The sequence below is a fragment of the Triturus cristatus genome, chromosome 3_1 (assembly GCF_964204655.1).
Source record: "Triturus cristatus chromosome 3_1, aTriCri1.1, whole genome shotgun sequence".
In the NCBI taxonomy this organism is placed as follows: domain Eukaryota; kingdom Metazoa; phylum Chordata; class Amphibia; order Caudata; family Salamandridae; genus Triturus; species Triturus cristatus.
In genome coordinates, this window is record NC_140583.1 from 68340298 (window position 1) to 68365994 (window position 25697).

Genomic DNA, 25697 nt, shown 5'->3' on the forward strand with positions numbered 1-25697 from the left:
CTTCCCCCTTCTTTCCCCCCCACCCGTCCTTCCCCTCCTCCCCCCTTTCCCCCTTCCCCTCTCTCACTCCTCTCCCCCTCCACCCCCTCATCTTGCCACCAAATAGCTTTACACAAATGTTAAATAATTTTTCCTTACCACAGAATTATATCAGATGTCCCGAATATACCTTTTACTGTTATAAGGAATGTCTAGGTACAAGCCAACCACGCTAAATCTTGAACTACCCCTAGGTGAGTTTTTTTATACCACCACACATTCTGTGAGTCATTGTTCTTTGACAACACACCTGATTAAGGCATCTTACTACCCACAGGCCGTCACCCCCTGTCCCTGTCCTGATGAAGACCCGCACTGACTTTATAGTAGTGCAGTATCTGGGTTGAAACGTCGACCCTATCCCCTGGACCAGTAACCAGAGCCTGCGAAAAAACGAATTTACTCAGTTCGCAGATCTACTATAAATACTTGTTTTCTGGCCATCAGAATTCTTTCAACTCTTTAAAGCACTTTGTACATATCACGCACTTTATCACTGAGCACTACTTGTCACCTTGTCACGAATTGTTATCACTTTGTACCTTGACGGCCTTTCAAAATGTTCTTGAGTATATATATGAATGACGTAATTTATATATAAAAAAATACGAGTATGTATATGAATGACGCAATTTATATATAAAAATATCAGAATATCTTAAAGTTTGTTTTGTGTGTTGCCTATGACTAATTGCAAATCTTGAATAACGCATGACTTATGCTATCTTTCTAAAGAGGCCTTTTTTCACCCTATGGAACCACTGTTTCTTTGATATAACACTACCCAGGTTCTGAGGGATACTGGGTTACCCCATTGTTCGCCAAGTTGAAGGAATGTAAAGCAGCTTGCTTTACCAGTCTATAATCTCTTGAATGACCAAATGAAAGGACAACCACACCAGGTATATATTTAAAATATATGTATTTAAGATCAAACACACCCCTCTAGTCTCTTTATGAGGCTGGAGTTCGAAGTACTTAAGTTACAAGTCAGTATTCAACAGTAAAAGCACAAATACACGCTTGGGCCCTAGGGGCGTACCAAACCATATACCAATAAAGTGGTATAAGAACCACGACTGAGCTAGACACAAGGCCTAGAGCCTGTAGAAGTGCTTGGACCACAAGGAACCACCCAAGGCAGTAACTTAGGGGACCCACGGGGGACGCGTGCAGTGTGAGAACACAGCCGCGAATCGCCGTTGACTTCTATGGGGAAAGTCGCGGTTGGAAATTGAGTCCCTTTGCTGCCGTTGTTGAAGATTGCTTTCCGCTGCACTTTCCGCCACAAATTTTGCGGGTCACAACACCCTAGTGGGACGAGGTCCCAGGGCTTAAAACCCCGCACTACCGCTGCCTGCACTCGGGAGGAGGACTTCAACTCCCAGAGTGCCATCCTTCAGCTCCAGCTGCTGTGAGTGAGCGGGAGGTGTGCCACCGCGCATATAGCGCTGCCTCTCCACCCGCGGCACGAGACACGCGTGGGACGCAGCCCGGACGAAGCCCGGACCAAGGGTGGACCCGTCTGTGCCCGGCGGAAACTGGAGGAGACTGGACTGGGCCACCTCTCTGAGATCAGGTTTTTTGATACATAAGGCGGTAAGCCTAATCACTAGCATTAAAGCAAGTATCCAATTCAAGTGGGATTTACGAACCATTGTGTAGAACTGTCGTAATATTCACAAGCTTGTATTGCCTTAGGAGTTGTAAAATCATGAGCAAGCGTAAGGGAACTGCTGCCACCTTGGATGCTTTTATCATTAAAGCTGAGTCCCTACTAACCCACGAGATACAAATAGCAGAAAGGCGTTTATCCCTTGATCCTGCCACCGTATCCACACACAGACAACTATGTTCACCCACATCGATTGCCAGCCCACACACAACTCCGTTGAGACCCACAATAACGGTCCTAAATGAGCTACCGGCACTCGATACTTCAACTATCTCCTTCTCTATGGTACCTGATGATTTAAATAGCTTAACTAGTTCAGTTATGGATCCTAGGCCACGAATATTAAGATCTACAGTGGGGTGCAAGGAGGAGGAAACACAGGTAAAAAAGAGAGCTAACCCTGGTACTAGGAAACCAAAGGCAAAGAAAGCTGGGGGGGCTGGCCATGCGACAAAATCTAATCAACACATAGACGCCCAAATAGTGACCAAGAAATCGGCTAGCACACAGACTGAGGGAGACAATGCTCTGCACTTCCCACAAATGGAAGCAGTTGTTGAGAACATAGAGCGAACTATAAAAATGTCTATAGAATCAGCACTTGGGGTTATGCTAACTCAGATTGTTGAACTTATGAGCGAGAAATTAAGCTCTTTGGATAAGAAGCTAGAGCAGTTGAACAACACTATAGGCCATTTGGAGAGCAGAAGTGGCACCGTCTGTTCTAGTGTTCATGAAGGAGGGTACCAATCTATAAGACATCAATTACCATCACAAACGGAGAGCCCGGTTCTATTTGACAAAGACATAATAAATAAAACAAGTAATGTGGGCAGGGATATGCCTATGTCAAATTTTCACATTATAGCTAACAACAGGGTGGGCAGTGCACATGGAGGATCCCAGGACACAAATGGAAGCCAAGGGAGGTTGATTGATAGTCACTCTGCGCAATCAGCTCCCGATGGACCGGGGATCCACTCTGGTTGGGCAGTAATACATAGTACTAAATGCACAGACTTAATACCAAACACTGATGTCCTAAGATTGCCCCCCGCTTCTTGCCCCTATGTGTTAATTTTAGCCGGGGTGCCCGTTTTAAGAAGAGAACAGAAAGAGACCTGGTGTAACCTGCGGAACAAAACAGTCGATTAGTTAGCGAAATTAAATAAATTCAACCCACTAAATACTGATGATATTCTCATGGTTCGTAGGGTAGGGTGGGTTGGTGAATCCTCAAAGAACATAAAGGGTGACTGTGTGGTGATTAATTTTAGACGTCCCCAGATGGTTTGGAATCTGTTAAAAACACATGAGGGTACACCCCCCCGAAATTCTAGTATCTGTGTCCTTCTCCTTGGATACTTTTACAGTCCATCCCTTGGAAACAGTGCCAATGATGCGGTCACTTTAGTTCCATTGTCAAATGGATTCGAGGGTTTATCTTCATTAGAGTCCTTAGATTGACAACAAAAATCCCTATTTTGTAGAGTGAATAATGGTCCTGCTATGGCTCAGTTAAACAACCTTATGGCCCAGTCACACTCCTTGCATGTACAAAATGTAGAAGTTCCACAGCGTGCTACAAAGGCTGACTGGATTCACAAACTATTTAAGGAGGTGGGAGTAGGGTTTCCACCTAGCCTCCAAACCTCTCCTTTAGAGTTGCATCCAGTTCAGCCGATGGGAATTAATATGTCAATTTCTTTGCAAGGAAATATGGTAACCGGGACACCATTGACTAAAGCCCAAAACAAGCAGACAGAAATACGGGTTATCTCGTGGAATATAACACAAACAATAATAAAGCTCTACCTTTTCATATATATGTGGATTAAATAAATCTCACTAATACATCACCCAAAGTTGGTTGTCAACCGCCACACCATTGGGAAGAGAGCACACAAACAAAATGAATTAGTGGTTAAAGATAATATTTTTCTCTTTATTATTTTTATACAATAATTCTATTAATAAATCTACAAAGAACTCATGTGCTTGGGATAAGCAAAAGGACAGATTTTTTGAAAGGATATATACAAAAAATCAAAATGGGCTCCCATAGGGGGATTAGAAGGGTATATATACAGTTAGATAGCAATCATTCTTATCAAACAACCCATACATTCATACACAGTCAAACAAAAACATAAGACATACATTTGCTCTACATTAAAAATGTTTGTAGATATAAAGAGGAACAAACTCCTCACAGTATTGAAGTGTCTAAAATGTTAGACAACACTAAATCATGTAGAGGGATGTGCCAGATCGAACAAAAGGACACGCCGACGCGCGTTTCGGTGCAATCACCCAATCATCAGGGTGCCACCTTCTTCAGGGCGTTTTCTCTAATCACAGGGGGCCTGCAGATAGGTAAGATTAGAAAAAATGAAAAATAAAAATAAAAGATCATGTTTGGAGGTAACGCGATTAATAATCAATCATACACATTACATACAGCAATTCTAGAATGAAACACATCAATAAATGATAAAGATTGGTTTCACTGGTCACCTATAGACCGCAATGGTGTGGCATGCAGACGCTCAAGTTGGGTTTCAAACAACATGACTTGATAATGGACATCTAAACAAATTATTGGTAAAATTCGTGATGTGTGAATCTAAAAACAACTGCACACTGAGGGTCATCTTTCATAGGATGGATAACCCATGAATAAACCAAAGACAGAGGATCTGAGAAACTGAAATGTTTCTCTATTTTGGGCTGTTGTTCTTTTTATGTCCTTCCGCACTAATTGTGTTCAGTTTCTCAGATCCTCTGTCTTTGGTTTATTCATGGGTTATCCATCCTATGAAAGATGGCCCTCAGTGTGCAGTTGTTTTTAGATTCACACATCACGAATTTTACCAATAATTTGTTTAGATGTCCATTATCAAGTCATGTTGTTTGAAACCCAACTTGAGCGTCTGCATGCCACACCATTGCGGTCTATAGGTGACCAGTGAAACCAATCTTTATCATTTATTGATGTGTTTCATTCTAGTATTGCTGTATGTAATGTGTATGATTGATTATTAATCGCGTTACCTCCAAACATGATCTTTTATTTTTATTTTTCATTTTTTCAATTTTTCTAATCTTACCTATCTGCAGGCCCCCTGTGATTAGAGAAAACGCCCTGAAGAAGGTGGCACCCTGATGATTGGGTGATTGCACCGAAACGCGCGTCGGCGTGTCCTTTTGTTCGATCTGGCGCATCCCTCTACATGATTTAGTGTTGTCTAACATTTTAGACACTTCAATACTGTGAGGAGTTTGTTCCTCTGTATATCTACAAACATTTTTAATGTAGAGCAAATGTATGTCTTATGTTTTTGTTTGACTGTGTATGAATGTATGGGTTGTTTGATAAGAATGATTGCTATCTAACTGTATATATACCCTTCTAATCCCCCTATGGGGGCCCATTTTGATTTTTTGTATATATCCTTTCAAAAAATCTGTCCTTTTGCTTATCCCAAGCACATGAGTTCTTTGTAGATTTATTAATAGAATTATTGTATAAAAATAATAAAGAGAAAAACATTATCTTTAACCACTAATTCATTTTGTTTGTGTGCTCTCTTCCCAATGGTGTGGCGGTTGACAACCAACTTTGGGTGATGTATTAGTGAGATTTATTTAATCCACATATATATGAAAAGGTAGAGCTTTATTATTGTTTGTGTTATTGACTCTTTTCCCCTATTGCTCTCCCTATATTTAAATTGGGGTACCCCTTCTCTTAGTTGATATTTCTTTCCAGCCTTGTTCGCTGGGGGGTCACGTTTTATGGTTTGATTTATTTCATTCCTTATTCGTCACTGCACATTTTTCCAACCGGTCTATCTATCCTTACCATTCTGACCTCAGACTATATCTTTAGAAACGTGTCACTCTTATCCATTTGCTGTTCGGTCTTATTCAGCTCTGAGGATTCACCTTTCCTCCTCTTTTCCGTCTGTTCTGTTAAATTTATTTTCCACATTTCATCTATCCTAATAAACCATTTATGGATAGTATCAAAACATTCGGTTTTTCGGATGAGGACTATGCACGCCTTATAGGTCCTAACACTGATTCAGATAGACCTTTTTCTTTGTCTAAAGGCCCCAACGAGGAATGGACGAAACTGTATAACTTAAAGAAAAAAACAAAGCGCACTGAAGCACATGCAAATTTCATTCTAGAATACCTTAAAGCAGGAACAATCCCCATTGGCCTTAGAGTCAGAAACATCCCTGGTCTCTTTGTGGAAATCAGGCAATTTCTAGAAAAGTGGGCCCTGATTTCCAACAGGTGCTCACGGGATTGGATGATTCTCATTGTGGAAACAGCAAGAGAAGTTATCCGTTTATTAAACATCGAAGTACTAGAACTTGAGGAGAAACTCAAACTTTCTAGTGGCCTCAAAGAAGGTAAAAAGAAATTAGAGGAAATTACATCCGAACTGGAATCATTTAGCGAATATCTTCTCAAAAGAAAAACCGATAAACTCAGGAAAGATATTAGATCATTCTCCCAAGAGCGAGCATATCCATTTCTATCAGAAAACTTCTATACCCAATCAGGCGAATATACCTCTGATTCACAACGTAACAACAAACGAGTAGTTACGTTTTCGGATACCACTGATTCAGACAGTGAGGGGTCTCCTCATTATAACCCACGATCTGGCACAGATAATTATCAGGGACAGAACCGTTTTTTAGGGCATCGGAGGGGCGGTTTTCGCCCCAGATATCAGAACCAATATTCAAACCATTATCGGGGCCAATATCAAAACTCTCATTCGAGAGGCAACTTCCAGGAACCTCAAACAGCGCAGAGGTTCCAGGAACCAGCACAACCACAGAGGTATATCCGTACTCGTCACAACCAATATTGGAGAACTTAACCAAAATTCCAGTCTTCAATCTGTCGTCCCATCAAATGGACAACTTCACTGAAACTCTTCTTACAAAGAGCCTTTCATTTGTCCCCTCTATGAATCTCAACAAATTCAAACTTATGAAGGACCTACATGTATTCTTCCGCAAAATACGACTAAAAATCTTCTTTCAAAATTCGATGGACTCTGTTCCCAACAATAATCTATCGGGACTGAAACCACCATCCAATTTTACACCCAACATTGAACAGGTGGGCAAAGAAGTGGAATGCTTTGAGAAGGCGGTCCTTAATAAAATCCAAAACGCCCTCAAATTTACACCACATGCTTCCGACAATATACCCAAAGAAGAAAAATTGGCACTGACTAAATTGAAACAGAATCCTGAAGTTACAATAAAACCATGTGACAAAGGAGGGGGGATTGTCATTTTTAACACCAATGACTATAAACTAAAAATGGACAATCTATTGAAATCCCCCCAACACTATACCAAGATTCTGAACAATCCTGAACCCAAACTTAAAATGAGAATTCTACGTCTTGTAGAAACTGCCATTGAACGGGGCGAAATCTGCCATCAAGAAGCAGAATATCTTACCCCCACATTCACTAGGTTCCCCATCATTTATGGGGTCCCTAAAACACATAAAAATCAAACTGATCCCCCTATGAGACCCATTGTCTCCACAATTGGATCAGCGACAGAACCGTTGTCAAAATACATTGACAAATTTTTACAACCAATGGTGACCAATTTGGAATCTTATGTCAAGGACACTGGACATTTTATATCTAAAATTGAGGGCCTCCATTTTGACCATCAAAAAGAATTTTTAGTGTCAATGGATATTGAATCCTTATACTCGAACATTCCACAGGAAGATGCCCTCATGGTCATCAAAGATATCCTGGAAACTCAAACGACACTATATAACAGCAAATTCCTCATTGAGGAAAACTACTTTGAATTTGACGGAGACATCTATCATCAAATCGAAGAAGTTAGTATGGGGGCATCATGTGCCCCAAGTGTGGCTTGTCTATACATGGGGCACTTTGAAAAAAAGAACATTTACAATGAAGTGGCCCCATATTATGAGAATATCCGATATTGGGCACGCTTCATTGATGACATCTTTTTCGTGTGGCAGGGCGAAAGGGATAATCTAGATGAATTCTTATCATGGATCAACCTGGCAGACCCCAATTTGAGATTCACTGCCCAGGTTAGTAACACAAGTTTGGAATTCCTGGATGTGTCAGTTAAACACGAAAATGCCCAATTAAAAGTTACTCTATTTACCAAACCAACATCTAGAAACACTCTCCTTCATTTTGATAGTTTCCATCCGTCCAGCCAGAAAAACAGCATCCCGTTTGGTCAATTTCTACGGTTGCGTAGAAATTGCACTTTAATTCAGGATTACCTTTACCACTCAGAAGCGATGAAACTCAAATTTATCCAAAGGGGATACCCCCAAAAAAGTAGTACGCGATGCCTTCAAAAGAGCCCGCTACTACAATCGGGATACCCTGTTTATCCCCAAGGACAAAAAACAAACTGAACAACTGATTTGTATCACCAAACACTCGTCATTTAACAACAAAATCCGACACATTGTTAATTCCCAGTGGCACTTACTAAATCTTGATGCTGAGGCCCCCAGGATTCCAAAACTGGTATTTGCCTTTAGACGCAACAAAAACTTGAGGAACCTGTTAGTTAAGGCCAAATACACAAGCCTTAAGACCCCACTTGTGCAGAAATCCATCACGGGCAGCAAACCCGTTCGTGGTCACCACAAATGTGGAACATGCCAGGCATGTGCGAACGCCATCGTCAGTGAAAAAATCAACTTTCGTCACCGTTCAGTAGAATTAGGTGAAATGACCAACTGCCGCACTTCAAATTGTATTTATGTCATCTTGTGTCCTTGCGAATTACCCTACGTCGGGGAAACTGCGAGGGAATGCAGGATACGGATTGGAGAGCACAAATCCAACATCAGACGGAACAATCTCTCAGCTCCACTCGTTCCCCATTGGAAAGAGGCAAATCATAATGAAAGTGATTTACGTTACACCATCCTGGAAAAAATACAAAACCACAAGGGCACCAACATCACCAACATCCTTAAAAAACGTGAGGTGTTCTGGATTTTCCTTCTTGATTCTCAAAAAAACGGTCTGAATGAATCACTACCATGGGAAAACGCGATTTTATAATCCCGCTTAACCGTTCTTTTGGCGATTTCACACCTTGCTGACTTGGCATTTACCATCTTTATTGACCCTTATCAGGTTGATTAGTCCGGGGTTTCACATATGGGACATACTTTTTACATCTTTCGTCAGAGTTTTTGATTTGATTTTATTTGATTTTGGCCACCGCTTCAATGGCTGTTAACTTTTGTGAATGATTGTCTCTTTCTGGTCAGATTTTATCATCTTACCCTCTGATTCATGTTTTTGAATTACTTTTTCTATATCTGTTTGCACAGAACTAGACTCTCTGTTTATTTATTTACTTGCTGATCCTCCTCGTATTTAACTCCATCCACTCATCACTGTGGAATGTTTTGCTTAGAAATTTATCTACCGGCAACATGCCCGAGACGTCGGCTTTCTTCCCTGGGGACTGATGTTGGTTTTCAGCCAATCAGAGAACTTATTGGTCATTTTCTTTCACCGTCTCGACCTAGCTAGAGCTCCAATAGACGTTGTCATTCTTACAACTTTATCACAGGTTCATTTACGTCACAGTCGTGTCGTTTCCCCATTGGTTTACGGGCGTATTTAAAGATCTGGCGCTTTACTTGCTGTTCGCGCGGTTATCTGTCACGATAACCACCCTCTCGGAACCTCGCTTTCTGTGCCCCACGTCGGCTTGAGACATCAGGAACCCATCCTAAAGGTAAAGAAATAGACGTGTAGATTTTTTCCTTTCCCCCTTTATCCTTGGCACTGGTTATTACAATTTAATCAATTACATGATTTTAACGTAAACAACCCAGTGCACCACCACCATTTATGTGTACAATAACCAGGTCTACTGATTATATCCCTTCTTCTATTTTGTAGTTTAACCTCACCGCTCCGACAAGTACCCATACCTCCATTAGACCGGCTGCTCCCGGGATTTATTACCTATCCAACTCTTTGTGATACAACAACAAGTTCAGTTGTCTCCCGAGCACTGTGCTTCAAATTACCAGGTACGACTGAATTTTCCGACTATCCATTTAAAACCGCAAGCAATTAGCGAGTTCTTTTAGCTTTGAAATGCTAACATTTAGCTTCACTCGCACCATATTCGGCTGCGGAATGGATGTTCAAAGTTTCTAATTTCCAGCCCCCTTCTATACCTATGTCATTCTGTTTTACTTCCAGTTTTCCAGCAATCAACGGAGTTAACCGTCCCCACCTACTGCAATTGGGGCAGCGAATCAGCCCTGAAGCTTCCCTGACTATAGCTTCCGTCGCACATTCTGAAAGGCAAGCGGGATCTATCTTGTTTTTGTTATTCTGTTACGTATTCAGCACAACTTGAGTTGAATAACCCCCAATTGGGTACGTTTTCTTTTTCTTTATGTCTTCTCTGATCTAGGACACTTATTCTAAGTGGATCTACCTACCACCTCCCTTGTGGTAGATGCTTTTACCCTATATGAGGTTCTGCTGAATTTTAAATTGGGTGAGGCCCTCTACTAATTCAATACATCAAACCATTATGTGTTTCTCTATTTTGGGCTGTTGTTCTTTTTATGTCCTTCCGCACTAATTGTGTTCAGTTTCTCAGATCCTCTGTCTTTGGTTTATTCATGGGTTATCCATCCTATGAAAGATGACCCTCAGTGTGCAGTTGTTTTTAGATTCACACATCACGAATTTTACCAATAATTTGTTTAGATGTCCATTATCAAGTCATGTTGTTTGAAACCCAACTTGAGCGTCTGCATGCCACACCATTGCGGTCTATAGGAGACCAGTGAAACCAATCTTTATCATTTATTGATGTGTTTCATTCTAGTATTGCTGTATGTAATGTGTATGATTGATTATTAATCGCGTTACCTCCAAACATGATCTTTTATTTTTATTTTTCATTTTTTAAATTTGTCTAATCTTACCTATCTGCAGGCCCCCGGTGATTGGAGAAAACGCCCTGAAGAAGGTGGCACCCTGATGATTGGGTGATTGCACCGAAACGCGCGTCGGCGTGTCCTTTTGTTCGATCTGGCGCATCCCTCTACATGATTTAGTGTTGTCTAACATTTTAGACACTTCAATACTGTGAGGAGTTTGTTCCTCTGTATATCTACAAACATTTTTAATGTAGAGCAAATGTATGTCTTATGTTTTTGTTTGACTGTGTATGAATGTATGGGTTGTTTGATTAGAATGATTGCTATCTAACTGTATATATACCCTTCTAATCCCCCTATGGGGGCCCATTTTGATTTTTTGTATATATCCTTTAAAAAAATCTGTCCTTTTGCTTATCCCAAGCACATGAGTTCTTTGTAGATTTATTAATAGAATTATTGTATAAAAATAATAAAGAGAAAAACATTATCTTTAACCACTAATTCATTTTGTTTGTGTGCTCTCTTCCCAATGGTGTGGCGGTTGACAACCAACTTTGGGTGATGTATTAGTGAGATTTATTTAATCCACATATATATGAAAAGGTAGAGCTTTATTATTGTTTGTGTTATTGACTCTTTTCCCCTATTGCTCTCCCTATATTTAAATTGGGGTACCCCTTCTCTTAGTTGATATCTCGTGGAATATAGCAGGGCTAAATAGGAACCTAACAGACATGGTATGGAACGAATACATAGAGCAGAGTGATATTTGTCTCCTGCGGGAGACCTGGTCATTGGAAACTTCCCATAGAGTGGGCTTTAAGACATTCAGTGTGAATGCCAGCCCATCAACAAAAGATGGGTTATCAGGGGGCCTTGTAATTTGGATAAAGATTACCCTCGAAATTGATATTGTTCCACTGTATATACCATCACAGGATATGGTTGGCGGAAATATAGTTACAAGGGATGGTAAAGATTTATATCTAATTAACATCTATAATAGATCAAGCTCTGCCTCTAAAGAATCATTAGTAATAGAACAGCTTGATTCCTTTTTAAGTACACTTGGACCAAAGATGAGGGTAATTGTTGGGGGAGACCTCAACTGTAATTACGAACCGGTGGAGGGTTTTGATAATCGTTTTGAGAGCGAAGATATGTGAAATAATATTCCTGCCATAGAAAGCAATAGGGAAGTGCGGTGCACTGTAGCAGTCGCACAAATTTGAAAGCTCACTACGGGCCATGGCCTAAGAGCATGTAATGGTCGCCTGCCTTCCGATAGACCAAATGCATTTACATTCTGCAGAGTTAGTTCCTGAAGCAATGTAGATTACATCCTGGTGTCAATAGAGTTTTGGCCATATGCTTTTGATTTAAAAATAGACCCTCAAACTGAGAGTGACCATCGTCCCCTACAGCTGATGTTAGCGTCCCAACCTTTCTCTTCCACTCCTCTGGGTGGTAGTGATAATAGTACTTATGAGGATGACATCATACTAAGTAACAATCGACGAGCTGTAAAGTGGCCTCATATTCTAGGGAACAGCCAGTCTATGACAAGCATTTATAATATTTTTCAGACACTATTGCTTCCTTTATGCATTTACCAGCAGATAAAATACCAACGTTAGACCTACATAATACCCTCGTAGAGGCCCTAACACCGATTGTAAGCAATATACCCAAGGAGAATAATGCAGGAAACAAAAACTGGATTGAGGCAGCAAACCCATGGTACAACAAAGATTGCCGGGTAGCAAAAGCAGAACTCATCCAGGCAATCAAAGACAGCAACGTAATTGCAATAAGGGAAAAGAGAACAAAACACAAGAGAGCCCTTGCAAACGCTAAAAAAACATGGTAGGACGATACCTGGACTGACTTAATCAGTGCAGCCAAGTTTAAGGACCAGTCAGGTTTTTGGAGACTGATAGCGAAAGGGAGTAAGGCAGGAAGGGTCACAAAGGACCTCTTTCTGGATGCTAATACCTTTATTCTGATAGTGAATGTAAGCAAGTCATTATCACTGAAGATTTGGCGATTACCTCCAAGGTAGCTAACTTACATTTTAGCCTGAAGGAAACAACATTGGCAATCGAGGCAATTAAATCGGGAAAAGCTCCCGGACCCGATAAAATTCCAGGAGACTTACTGGAACACGACATTAGTTTTTGGGGACCATACATACATTTTTTGTGTAACGCAATAGTTTTGGGTACACCATTACCCGAAACATGGAAAGGAGCAAAAATCATCACGGTTTTTAAGAAGGGCAACCGATATGATCCAGCTAATTATCGCCCAATTAGTTTGATTGACATTTTACAAAACAATTTTGCTAGGCACATTTTAAATAGACTAAGTGAGTGGATTGAGGAGAACAATGTATTTTCAAAATTTCAAGCAGGATTTAGAATCAAAACCAGTACGATCGACCAGGTTTTTAGATTCACATGTTTGTGTTGGAAATATATAAACCTAAGGAAGGGTCACTTGTACATTGCCTTTGTAGTTTTAAAGGCAGGCAGCATTTGACCTCGTACTCCGTAACCTACTGTGGGATTCGTTGAGACGTCAAGGGGTGCCAGGCGAATTACTTGTACAAATAATCAGGCTCCATGATGATAACTTTGCTAAAGTAAGATGGGGCCCGTGGGGTGAACTTACCAAGGCAATACCGGTGAGAAGGGGTGTGCGCCAGGGGTGCGTACTGGCGCCCACCCTGTTCTCACAGTATGCAAACGACATCCCTGAATATCTGAATGGCTGCCTAAATGATGCTCCAAAGTTTGGGGGGTGATAGGGTATCAGCGCTTTTATTTGCGGATGATACTATTTTAATCTCACAGACCCCTAAAGGATTGCAATGTCTAATGGACTCTTTTTATACATATTGCACCATGAAAGGTCTTGAAATTAACTCCAGTAAACCAAATATATGTCAATAAATCCACACAGATCGTTTAAAAAGAATTTAGCGCTTAATAATCAGAGTATGTGCAAAGTTTCAATTATTTAGGTATCACACTAGACACAAAATTATCCTGGAAACCACAACTGGAAAAAAATAGGATAATCTTGCTTCAAAATTCATTTCCTATTCTAAAGAAACACGGAGCTAGCTTATCGAAAGCAGTGTCCCCCGCCCTGGAGATATTTAAACATAAAGCTCAATCGGCGTCGCTGTATGGAGCTGAAATTTGGGTGCCTTACTGCAAAAAGAGCTTTGAAGTGGGAGAGAATACATTTTTTTAGAAAATTACTAAGTCGCCCGAATAGAACACCTCTAATCCCGATAGTTATGGACTTGAACATCAAACGCACCGACCATCATGCTTTATTGAGACCTCTCCTATTCTCGGTGAGGCTATGGTCAACCCCAGAGCTATCAAATTATAAGGAAGACTTAGAGGAGATCATGAAAATTGATCAAAGGATATTCCATGGCTTAAACACATTGCATCATGGATGATGAAGTTGGGTTTATCTTATTTCTGGGATGAACCATCCCAGTTGACACTGGCTTACAAGAAATTGTTAAAGTCTACCTTTTGGGCTTACATTAATAACAGCGTGCTACACAGCTCTTCCAAGGGGGTGCTAACATCAAGATTCCTCTTATTCAAAGATGTAGCTCAGTTCGAACCCTTTCTGGATGAGGTATGTCCCCAATTAGCAAAATCCCTGTTTATGAAATTTAGATATGGGGTGCTTCAAATGAATGCAAACAAATCTAGATGGGGCAATAATCATGATGGTAAAAATAGCGAACTATGTGCACTATGTCCAAATGAGACCAAGGAAAACGATTTACATAGACTGTTTTTCTGTCCCGCCAAGGAAAACATGGATTAAGCCAGTCTGTATAAATTTGAAAATCAGATGCTGCAGCGAGGCGGAATGGATATTGAAAACAGATACTTCACAGTTGATTGTTTTTAGTGTTAGTAGATACTTATTTAATGTGAGCCTTATCAGAGCTAAAGTTGGACTGAATTTATAACAGTCAAGGAACATGTAAAAACTTAGTAATTGCTGTTAGAGAGCTCCGCACTTGCACTTTATGACCAATGGCTGTTACCGGGGGATGTGATCCTGAAATTATATATTCCAAGTAATTGCATAACTGGAACCGTCATGCAAATAGTATTGGAGCATGTATGGACGAAATTGCAATGTTCTAAAACAATGTTACCTTATTTTGATTGCCTAGCTTTTACTGCTATTTATTGTATTTATTGTAGTAAATAAGTTTTAATGGCGTAGCGGGAATAGATTATATAATTGCCATCTTACTTAAATGCCCCTATTGTGTTGTTTTGTATCAAAAGGTTCATACTAATCTTAAATTTAAAAGGAAAGTGTTTTGAAATTTATATTTTATGGTTGAAATCGACCGAAATAAAGGTTTATTGAATTGAATTAAGAGTTTAAGGACACTTAGAGGATGACTACGAGCGAACCCTTTTGGACTTTGAGGTGTCTAGGACCAACACCCACGGGAGCACCGGAGTACTCAAGTTACCTCACCCATAGGTGTCAAATGGTGTTGGGTCGTGGCGTCGTTTTCAATGGAAGCTGCTCAAGAAGTGCTGCTGCACTGAAGAGGAGAAGTGTCCGAAGCGATCCAAGCCCGGATCGAGGATGGAAGGAACCTGAAAGCAGAGGGGACAGACTCTGGGTCACTTAACAGTGACCAAGATCACGATAGTCTGATGCCCACAGATCACGGGTGCTTCAGGTGAGTTGACGGGTGTCTTGACTCTTCAGCCACGAGGTCCAGGAGGCGTCGACGACGGCCAGGAGCTGGATTCGAGCTGTCCCACGAAGTCTGTCGAGTGCTGCGGTGCGGCGACCATATTGGACCCAACAAGCCTTGGTAACAGCAAGTCACTTGGAAACAGAGAAAGGACGTCTGTGCAGACCAGCAAGGTCTGGGGGACTCACCCAGCAAGGGTAAGTCGGTGCACGTCTGGAGCAACCAGGAAAGCCCAACCAGAAAAGGAGTTGCCTTCGTGGGGACCCACTAGCCAACAGGCTAGCAATCGCGATGGAGCCTCGAGCGGTCGCACTTGTAACTGGCCCACGGGTCACTCGAGGAGTGGAGGCCAGAGATCTTCGGTGCAGGAGGTGCTCAAGGCTGGGGCTACTCGGAACCCAAAGCACAACTTCGAGGAAGACCAGGAAGATGATGGATCAGCAAAAGATCACAGTGTCCAGGGGTCACGGTTCCATGTCACCCACGATAGCCACGGGCCTCAGCTTTGCTGTGGACTCAGGGTAGCCTCGGGGAAGTCTTGAAATCCACCTCTGGGGATGCAGAGACTTCGGCGTCCGGCAGGAGCTTCAGAATTGCAGACCGGACAGTTGCTTCTTTGGTGCCTGCCAAGCAGGGTAGTCACTCCTTGACCCCAAGGGAGATGTCTTCAGTCTTCTAGTCGAAATAGAACGTCGAAGGTCCAGGATATATGTTGCAGAGTTTCGTCCAGGGTAATCCAAAGTCGCAAGGACTGGGTCCCCATACTTATACAAAGTTTGGGGGTTGGACATGCTCTAGGGACCCACCTATGGGAGGGTTTGGAAAGAGGGCTGGTTACACCCATTTTCTTTGTCCAGTTGCACGCCAGAGCAGGGGCAGGTAGCCCCTGCAACTGGCTTGAACTGGACTATGCACAGGGACACCAAGTGTGCCCCCAGTGCAGGACTTCAAAGAACCAGAGAGTGCTCCCGCCCAGCCCCAATACACATCTGCCTGTCTGGGGAGGTGGTTACACCTCCCTGGGACAGGAAACCTATTGTCCTGGCCTCCCCTGCCGGAGTTTCGGTCAGCAGCAGGAGGCCAAACCCGTGTCTGTGGCAGTGGCATCCATTTTGTGATGCCAGGGCTGTAGAAAGTCTTACCGGGTAGACCAGTGTGAACATGTCTCTCCCTCTAGAAGGGTGGAATGCTACCCCCGCCACCTGAACTGGCAGGGGGGTAGTATTCCAAAGCGTTTGACACCAAACAAGACATGTTTCCGTGAAGCCAGTCCAAAGTTAGCATTTACCGCGAGGGTATAATGTACTTGAGAGTATATGGTCAGGCTGCATCACAAACAGCATCAGAGGAGGTACTCCGACCGCTGCAGAGGGTCTCTGCTCATGCAGGGGCACCCTCTCACATAAAAACCAAGTACTCTGCCTTCAGGATTGTTAAGGCCTGCCATATGAGTGACTTATAGGTTTTATATGTGTGTGCAATGGTAGTGATACAGGTAGCCTATACCACAGTAAGGGGTGCAGGCACCACCATAACCAGGCTGCAGTAGCAGACCTGTGGTGTCTTTTTGGAGTGCCTCCTAGGGGTGGCATAATACATGCTTCAGCCCCTGATAGGCCTCTGAGGTACCTATGCCCTAGGTACATAGTATACCATATACTAGGGGCTTATAAGGCACTCCAGAATCCAATTAGAAATGTGCCTAATGTACATGGAAACCATTTTGGAGAGGAAGCGGTTAGGCTGGGGTTCTGATTAGCAGGGCTACAGCCAGACTAAGGTAGAAAAACAGTGAAACACCAGCAAAAAGAGGGGCTACCCATGGGAAGCAGATCCTACTCTCCTACAGTGTGTAGGTATATGTCATTGCTGTAGCGGGACCCTAGCCAAAAGGCAGTGGAGCATAGTACAAGGTCCAAGACAAAATGGAAGTATCTTTGAGGGATATATTATTTATCACACAATACAGCGCAGTAAGTGTAGTTGTTGTGCAGCGTTGCATGAAAGGGAAAGAGTAGAGCAGCACCATATTTTCAAAGATATGGTGCATTAGAATTGGGATTGAAAGGTCTGACATGCAATTTACAAAGTAAATCCTCACATAATCTCTCTGTTCACTTCCTATCCAACCTCTTCACCTCTTGGTTCCCTTTTCTCTATCTGTTCTCTCCTCTTCCCTACCTAGCCATTCGCCTCTGCCTCTCTACCCCCACATGCTTTCTCTCAGTTTCCCCTACCTGTCCTTTTATATTACCCTCTACCTTTTATTCTCTTTTCAACCTTCTCTCTGTCACCCTCACCACCTTTCTGTATCTGTATTACCTCTGCTCCATATTCTTCTGTTGTCGTCTTTTCTTTTTTCATCATTTGTTCTTTTTCTCACCTAGCAGGCTCTCGCTTGCTTACTTTTTTCTCACTGTTCCAACCTTCTTTCCTTTCTCACCATGATTTCTCTCTCTTTTTCACACTCTCTAGTAGTGCTACTGCCTGTGAACTCTAAGTCTATATTCAGAAACAGAGTGATGCGTCTTGCACTATCATTCAAGGTACAGGGTTAGAATGGCACTATCATTTATGGTACAGGGTTAGAATGCCACTATCATTCATGGTACAGTGTTAGAATTGTGAAATCTGCCTTTTATGTCGGCTGTCAAATTCTGCTTGGAGTTTATGTTTATAAGCTTTTCATCTTTAAATCTGCCCAGCAATGTGTGAATGTTTGCTCAACATTCCAATGTGTAATATAAACTACAGAACATAAACCAGCTATATACAATATTTGAACCTTGCTGGATGAGTGTGAATTGTTATGTTTTTGTGTAGTCTCTGATTTTTGACTATTATAGTTGGAGCACTTCTTAGCTTGGTGATGTTCAACTATATGGAACATCTGAACTGTGTGGGATGTGTGTTCAGTGTTCTGTCTAGTGTATTCTGTGGATGTTTTGATGTTGTTTTGTATATAGCAATGTCCAAATGCTGCCTGCATATGAACAACTATATTGATGTTTTTACACTAACATCTATTCTTCTATTGTAAGTGTATTAGGACAACGTCTGGGCAGGTTGGAGTAAAATAATAGTGGTAATACAAAAATAGATACTGAAGGGAGAGTCTCATGAAGGAGCATGCGAATTAACAGTTTATAGGATACGTAGACTGGCGTGACAAGAATTAAATAGGATCTGGGTACTGCAATACATACTGGATTGCTTGAGGTGGTAATTCAATGGGAGAATACTCATGGATTTGTCATTATGTTTGAAAAAGTTACTGTTGTGTAAGTAGTCAACTGTTTACCCCATCTGAGGACGTCCAACCTTCAGTGGTGTATGAATATGCATCAAGTGTCGATGAAAGCCCTGTTAAACTCACGGTGATCTGAAGACATAGCCTAGTACACAGATGTCTTAATCATCTTTCATACCAAAACAACTTGCAGTGTCTGTGCTAATCGTCCCAAGTTTAAGCCACTCTACCTTCGCAATCAAGCATGTTTGTATAGTAGAAGGAACTTTATACAATTTGGAAATAAGGTGTCTGAATGGTTAAATTAGACATATGAGGTACATCAGAAATCCACCCCTCACTTTCTAGCCGGTGGTGGGTAATGCCCTTAATGCTGAATGCCAAAGTTCTGATTCACCTGTAGGCCCACTCGAGACAAGCCAAGATAATTGAATTTATTTACAGAGGCATCTAACCTTGGTCAGATGCTTTCATCCAGTAAGTCCCCCTCCATCTCTGCTACTATGGACTTAATTCATTGAGTCGCAATATAGGACATGTGTATCACTCCCAGTAATGCCGCCTTTAGCCTTCACACTTTCTACGTCAAAAAATTGGGTCTGATAATGGTAAAATGTTCCTCTTTAACAGACGTAATGAGATAATTAGCAACAGAACACCATGCATCTCCTCTACAGCACCACCCACAAGGACACCCTAAATGTACCAACTTCACACCCTTGCACAACCAGCCTTGGACCAAGTACACAGTCTAGCAAACTATCACACATACAACCCAGCCTTATTATGAGATTGGGTAGAGAAGGTGAATGGGCAATAAAGATGCCTTTACATTTTGTTTCAACTTGTCATAATTGCTATGTGTTCAAGAACAGAGGGCAAATTTCAGGCTGTATCGTCTGACACATTGCTGCTTATTCCTTTAACACGTGGATTTGTGTTTAGAAATTTTTCTAACTTTTTCAGTCAAAGATTGAATAGTATAGTGGAATAGTTGATAGTCTTGTTGTGGTGGTAAAGGGCATGTGAAAACATAGGCTGTAAGCTGTCAGTTTTTTTGTAACTCGCAGCAACATTTAAATACCTGTAAATGAACTGTGCAAATGTTTCAAAACATATCAACAATTAGGAAACCACAAATGGACCACTTGTTTGTAATTCGGAAGTGTGCTGCAAACAGTTATAATAGGATCAAAACAATCAAGACACTTTACTCCACACATTATTGTTTGTGTGCTATATAGTCTTATCAGTAAAACTGCATGTTGCTACCATTTCAATGGAAAATGTTCTGGATGTAAAAGACAGTGCCTCCTTCTGACCTACAATAATGCCTCAACAACGTATAAAGTTTCTAGTCTGTAGGACACTTCTGTGGCTTATAAATGGCTAGCCAGGGCGTTATATAGGAATGTCATCTCGTAACAACCGTTCTGGCCCACAAGAAAACCATAACACTCAGCAGTCTGCAATCAATTACAGATCATGCAGGTTGGTTACTAACTTTCCTGCTTAATGCTCCTACCCTCATACAAAACATGTCCGCTAAGGATTTGTAAAGGACGGCAGATCACCTGTGAGGGTCTCAAGGCGCTGAATTGTAGGCACGGGGACATTAAGTGATTTGCCCAGAATCACAGGATGTTGACGCCGACAATGAGACTCGAACCTGGGTCCCACCCGCTCCAAAATCGCCAGGTCAGGCCATTACGCCACAACCAGTCATCACCAGCTGAACAGGCATGGAATACCTGAAGCGATCTGACACAAAAGCTGGCCACTCGGAGGACTGCACTTTTGTCCAGCACTGCAGTTCCCAATTAGCTACATTCTATACATGTTGCTTTACATTTCACAATGGCACTCAGATATGAGATGCTAGTAACAAGGTCCATCCGAGCAGATCTTCCCGACCACTTCTCTCACCAAACATGCCTGCTCAGGACCATGAAATGTAAGCAAAATATCAGACTGAAGAACCCAGTGCAGTAACCATATAAATAGATTATGAAGTGTACAATTCTCTCAACCTAATGAAGAAGTTACTTACCTTCGGTAATGATGTATCTGTAAGCGACAAAGGTTAGTAATAGATTCCTTACCTTAGAATTATCCCCAGGCGTCAGACTGGATGCGGAGAATTTTTCTTTAGCAGTACACCTGCACGTCTGTAGGTGGCGTCTGTCGACTCCACGTCGGTCGTCAGTCGTGTTCACCAGGATCACATCACGGTGCCTACTTAGAAGTTGCCCCTGCGCGCTGACGTCAGTTCTGAGATGACTTTCCATGCCAGAAGCACAGAGCCATACAAGACACTGACCACTGGTGTGCTAAAACTAGGGCCCTGCAAGGGAGTCCCTGTCCCTAGAAGTCAGTTCAGTTCGCAGAGCGGGGAGGATGGGTTGGGTGGTAAGGAATCTATAACTAACCGATGTCTCTTACAGATACATCGTTACATAAGGTAAGTAACTTGTTCATCTGAAAGAGACAGTTAGTTATAGATTCCTTACCTTAGAATAGATACCCCAGCAATACCAATCCCGGAGGAGGGTCTGCGAACCAAGTACACACCAGAAAGTCCTGGAGGACAGAAGGGGCAAAATAGCCATCCCTCTGGACTTGGCAATCCAGGCAGTAATGTCTGGTGAACGTGTGCAAGGATGCCCACGTAGCTGCCTGACAGATGTCAATGAGTGGAACTCCATGTGCAAAAGCAGTGGTGGCTGCTGCAGCTCTAGTGGAGTGAGCTCGCAGCCCCACTGGCGTTTCCTTTTTCGTGTAACGTAACAGACTTTAATACGAAGGACAACCCATCTAGAGATGGTACGCTTTTGAACAGCCAGACCTTTCTTGGCACCTACATCGCCAATGAAGAGTTGATCATCCACCCTGAAATTATTTGTGCGGTCAAGGTAGAAGGACAGCGAACGTTTGGGGTCCAGACGGTGGAGTCTCTCCTCCTTATTGGAAGGGTGTGATGGTGGGAAAAAGGTAGGCAAAGTAATGGTTTGCCAATGTGAAAAGGTGTAACCAGTTTTGGAAGGAACAAGGGTCTCGTTCGAAGCACCACTTTGTCTGGATGCACAGAGAAGAAAGGGGGCTTTAAAGAAAGAGCTTGAAGCTCACTCACCATGGAAACAAGGATGGCACTTTTCAATGTGAGGAGCCTGAGAGGACAGTTGTGAAGAGGCTCAAAGGGACACGGTTCAAGTCCCACTGGGGCATTACAAAAGGTGTTGGAGGAAAGAGATGTGCAATGCCCTTAAAGAATCTGTTTACAATAGGGAACTTGAACAAAGATGGCTAACCTGGTAGCCTAAGGAAAGCAGAGATTGCCGCAAAATATCCTTTAAGAGTGCCCCCGGCAGAGCCCTGCTGGGTCAAAGAAAGGATGCACAAAAGGACCTCTGAAAGAGGGGTAGAAAGGGGATCCACAGCCTTTGCTGTGCACCATGCCACAAATGTATTCTGTTGACAGGCGTATACCGTTTTAGTGGAGGGACGCCTGGCTGCCAAGATAATATTACAGACTTCGGGTGGACAGTCAAAAGCTGTCAACTGTCGCTGCTCAAACTCCACGCAAGGAGTTGGAGGCTGGACAGGTTTGGATGAAGAACCCTCCCCTGCTCCTGCAACAGAAGATCCTCCCGAAGAGGCAGTCTGAGTGGAGGGTTGATGGCCATGCTCAGGAGCTCTGGGCACCGGACTCTTTGTGCCCAGTCTGGTGCCACAAGAATAACATGGGCCCGGCCGCGCTTGATCTTCTTCAGCACTCTGGGAAGAAGTGGTGCAGGCCGAAAGGCATACAGGAGGCCGCAGTTCAACTCGTGTCGACGAGCGAGTGCTGCCTTGGAAACTCCAACGTGCAGAATTGCCGACATTGCACATTTCCTTTGGTGGCGAACAGATCTAACCAGGGCTCTCCCCACAGCTGAAAGAGACCTTGCACCACCTCTGAGTAAAGATGCCATTCGTGATCTACCGGCACCGGCAGCTGAGTTTGTCTGCCCAGGCGTTTAGAGAACCTGCCAGGTGTTGAACCACCAGGGTCATGCCCTGATGTTCCAGCCACGTCCAGAGACAAAGTGCCTCTTGACATAGGTCCCACGACCCAACCCCACCCTGTTTGTTGCAGTACCACATGGCGGTGGTGTTGTCCGTGAACACCTGCACCACTTTCCCCTTGAGAGAGGGAAAAAATGCCTTCAGTGCCAGGCGGATCGCCCGGAGCTTCAGCAGGTTGATATGGAGCCCGGACTCTGCTGGAGATTAAAACCCCTCTGATCCTGGACTCGATGCTCAGGAGGATAGGCCCAAAACTGCACTGTGTCCAGAAACGCCCAAAGAAAGGGAGTGTCTGAGAGGGAGTCAGGTGTGATTTCGGCACGTTGGTAGTGAATGCAGGAGGTCCGCCGTAGTCTGGAGGTGGGAGACGACAGTTTTGGGCGAGCCCGCGTTCAACAGCCAGTCATCGAGATAGGGGAAGACTGGAACCCCTGATCTGCGCAGATGAGCTACGACCACCGCCATCACTATCGTGAACACCCGAGGGGCACTGGTAAGGCTACAGGTGAGCACGGTTAACTGAAAATGCTTGTGGGCTACCGTGAACCGTAGGTAGCGTCTGTGGGCTGGCAGGACGGGGATGTGAAAATAGCGGTCCTGCGCCACCATCCCTTCTCCAGGGTCGGAGGCAGACAGGACCTGAGCCAAGGTTAGTATTTTGAACTTCTCCTTCCGGAGGAAGCGGTTGAGGGCACTGAGGTCTAGAATAGGACGCATGCCTTTGTTCTTCTTGGGCACCAGAAAGTAGCGGGAATAGCAACCATGACCTATTTCTGGCATAGGAACCATCTCAATAGCTCCCTTGGCCAAGAGAGCTGAAACTTCCTGGCGGAGAAGCGCCAAATGATCTTCCGACATGCGATTGAAAGACGGTGGCATGGAGTGAGGGGTTGTCTCAGGGGGGGGGGGGGGGGGAGGGAGGGGAGTAGCCCCTTCGGACTATCTGCAAAACTCACCTGTCTGACTTGATGGTTTGCCAGTGGGAGAGGTGATGGCGCATACTGCCACCCTCTGGCATCTGGTGGCCCTGAAAGGTCGGTCTATGAAGGTTTGGAGGCCACTGCAGGTGGGGAAAGGGTGGACAGGCCCGCGCCGCTGGATCCCACGTCTGTGGCCATGCAGAGGCTGGGCAGCTTACGTGAACCTGTGGCTGGACTGGGTCAGACATGGTTTGGTGCCCCTTCCATAGCCACGAAAGGGGCGAAAAGTAGACTGAGGTGGACGGGACGACACAGCAAGGCCCAAGGATCTGGCCATAGCTCAAGAATCCTAACAGCGCTCCAGCGCCGAGTCTGGCTAGTCGCCAAAAGGGTGACGGCCATCGAAAGGCATGTCCAGCAAAGTTGACTGGACATCCCCTGTAAAGCCAGATGTCTTCAACCAGGCGTAGCTCCTAAGGGCCACTGACGTGGCAATCGTTCTGCCCAGTGAGTCGGTGGTATCCAGTCCACAGCGTACCGTACACATAGGCAGCTCCCCTGACACTCACAGGGAGCTTAGCCGGGCACTACACGGCATCACAGAGCCGAAACCGTTTTAAAAAAAAGTTATTTTTGAAGTTGGTTAGAAAAAATTTGTTTTACTTTTTAATTCACTCCTTGTCACACCGCCTGGTCATATTAGCTGTTGGGGGCATTTTCGAGCCGTGTCTGGGCTCTGAATGACCTCTGGTAACCAAAGTCTAAACCGGAAGGTCCCGCCATCTTGGATTGGGAAGAGGGCATTTTGCGCTCTAGTGCGAGGGCGAACACAGGCCCTCGTGCTATAAATTAAGGCAGGAGCCTCGGGCGCAGCCTGTACACATAGGCGGCTCCCCTGACACTCACAGGGAGCTTAGCCGGGCACTACACGGCATCACAGAGCCGAAACAGTTTTAAAAAAAAGTTATTTTCGAAGTTGGTTAGAAAAAATTTGTTTTACTTTTTAATTCACTCCTTGTCACACCGCCTGGTCATATTAGCTGTTGGGGGCATTTTCGAGCCGTTTCTGGGCTCTGAATGACCTCTGGTAACCAAAGTCTAAACCGGAAGGTCCCGCCATCTTGGATTGGGAAGAGGGCATTTTGCGCTCTAGTGCGAGGGCAAACACAGGACCTCGCGCTTCATAAATGGCCGCACTCACTCGTCCGCGCAGCGGGCGGGCGCGCCTCTGGCGCGCCGGAGGCGCGCCAGAGGCAAGCCCGTCTGGGCCCGTCCGGGCCCGTACGGACCTAGGGCCAGACATGCTGCCCAAAGCAAAGCGAGGGCCTCTCACATACTCGCAAGAACAACTTTTGTCTCTCTGTCCCAAAGCCTCCTGCCTTTGTCCGAGGGGATTGAGGATGGATGTGCTTTTCAAAGGGAGGGGAGTAGCCCCTTCGGACTATCTGCAAAACTCACCTGTCTGACTTGATGGTTTGCCAGTGGGAGAGGTGATGGCGCATACTGCCACCCTCTGGCATCTGGTGGCCCTGAAAGGTCGGTCTATGAAGGTTTGGAGGCCACTGCAGGTGGGGAAAGGGTGGACAGGCCCGCGCCGCTGGATCCCACGTCTGTGGCCATGCAGAGGCTGGGCAGCTTACGTGAACCTGTGGCTGGACTGGGTCAGACATGGTTTGGTGCCCCTTCCATAGCCACGAAAGGGGCGAAAAGTAGACTGAGGTGGACGGGACGACACAGCAAGGCCCAAGGATCTGGCCATAGCTCAAGAATCCTAACAGCGCTCCAGCGCCGAGTCTGGCTAGTCGCCAAAAGGGTGACGGCCATCGAAAGGCATGTCCAGCAAAGTTGACTGGACATCCCCTGTAAAGCCAGATGTCTTCAACCAGGCGTAGCTCCTAAGGGCCACTGACGTGGCAATCGTTCTGCCCAGTGAGTCGGTGGTATCCAGTCCACAGCGTACCGTACACATAGGCAGCTCCCCTGACACTCACAGGG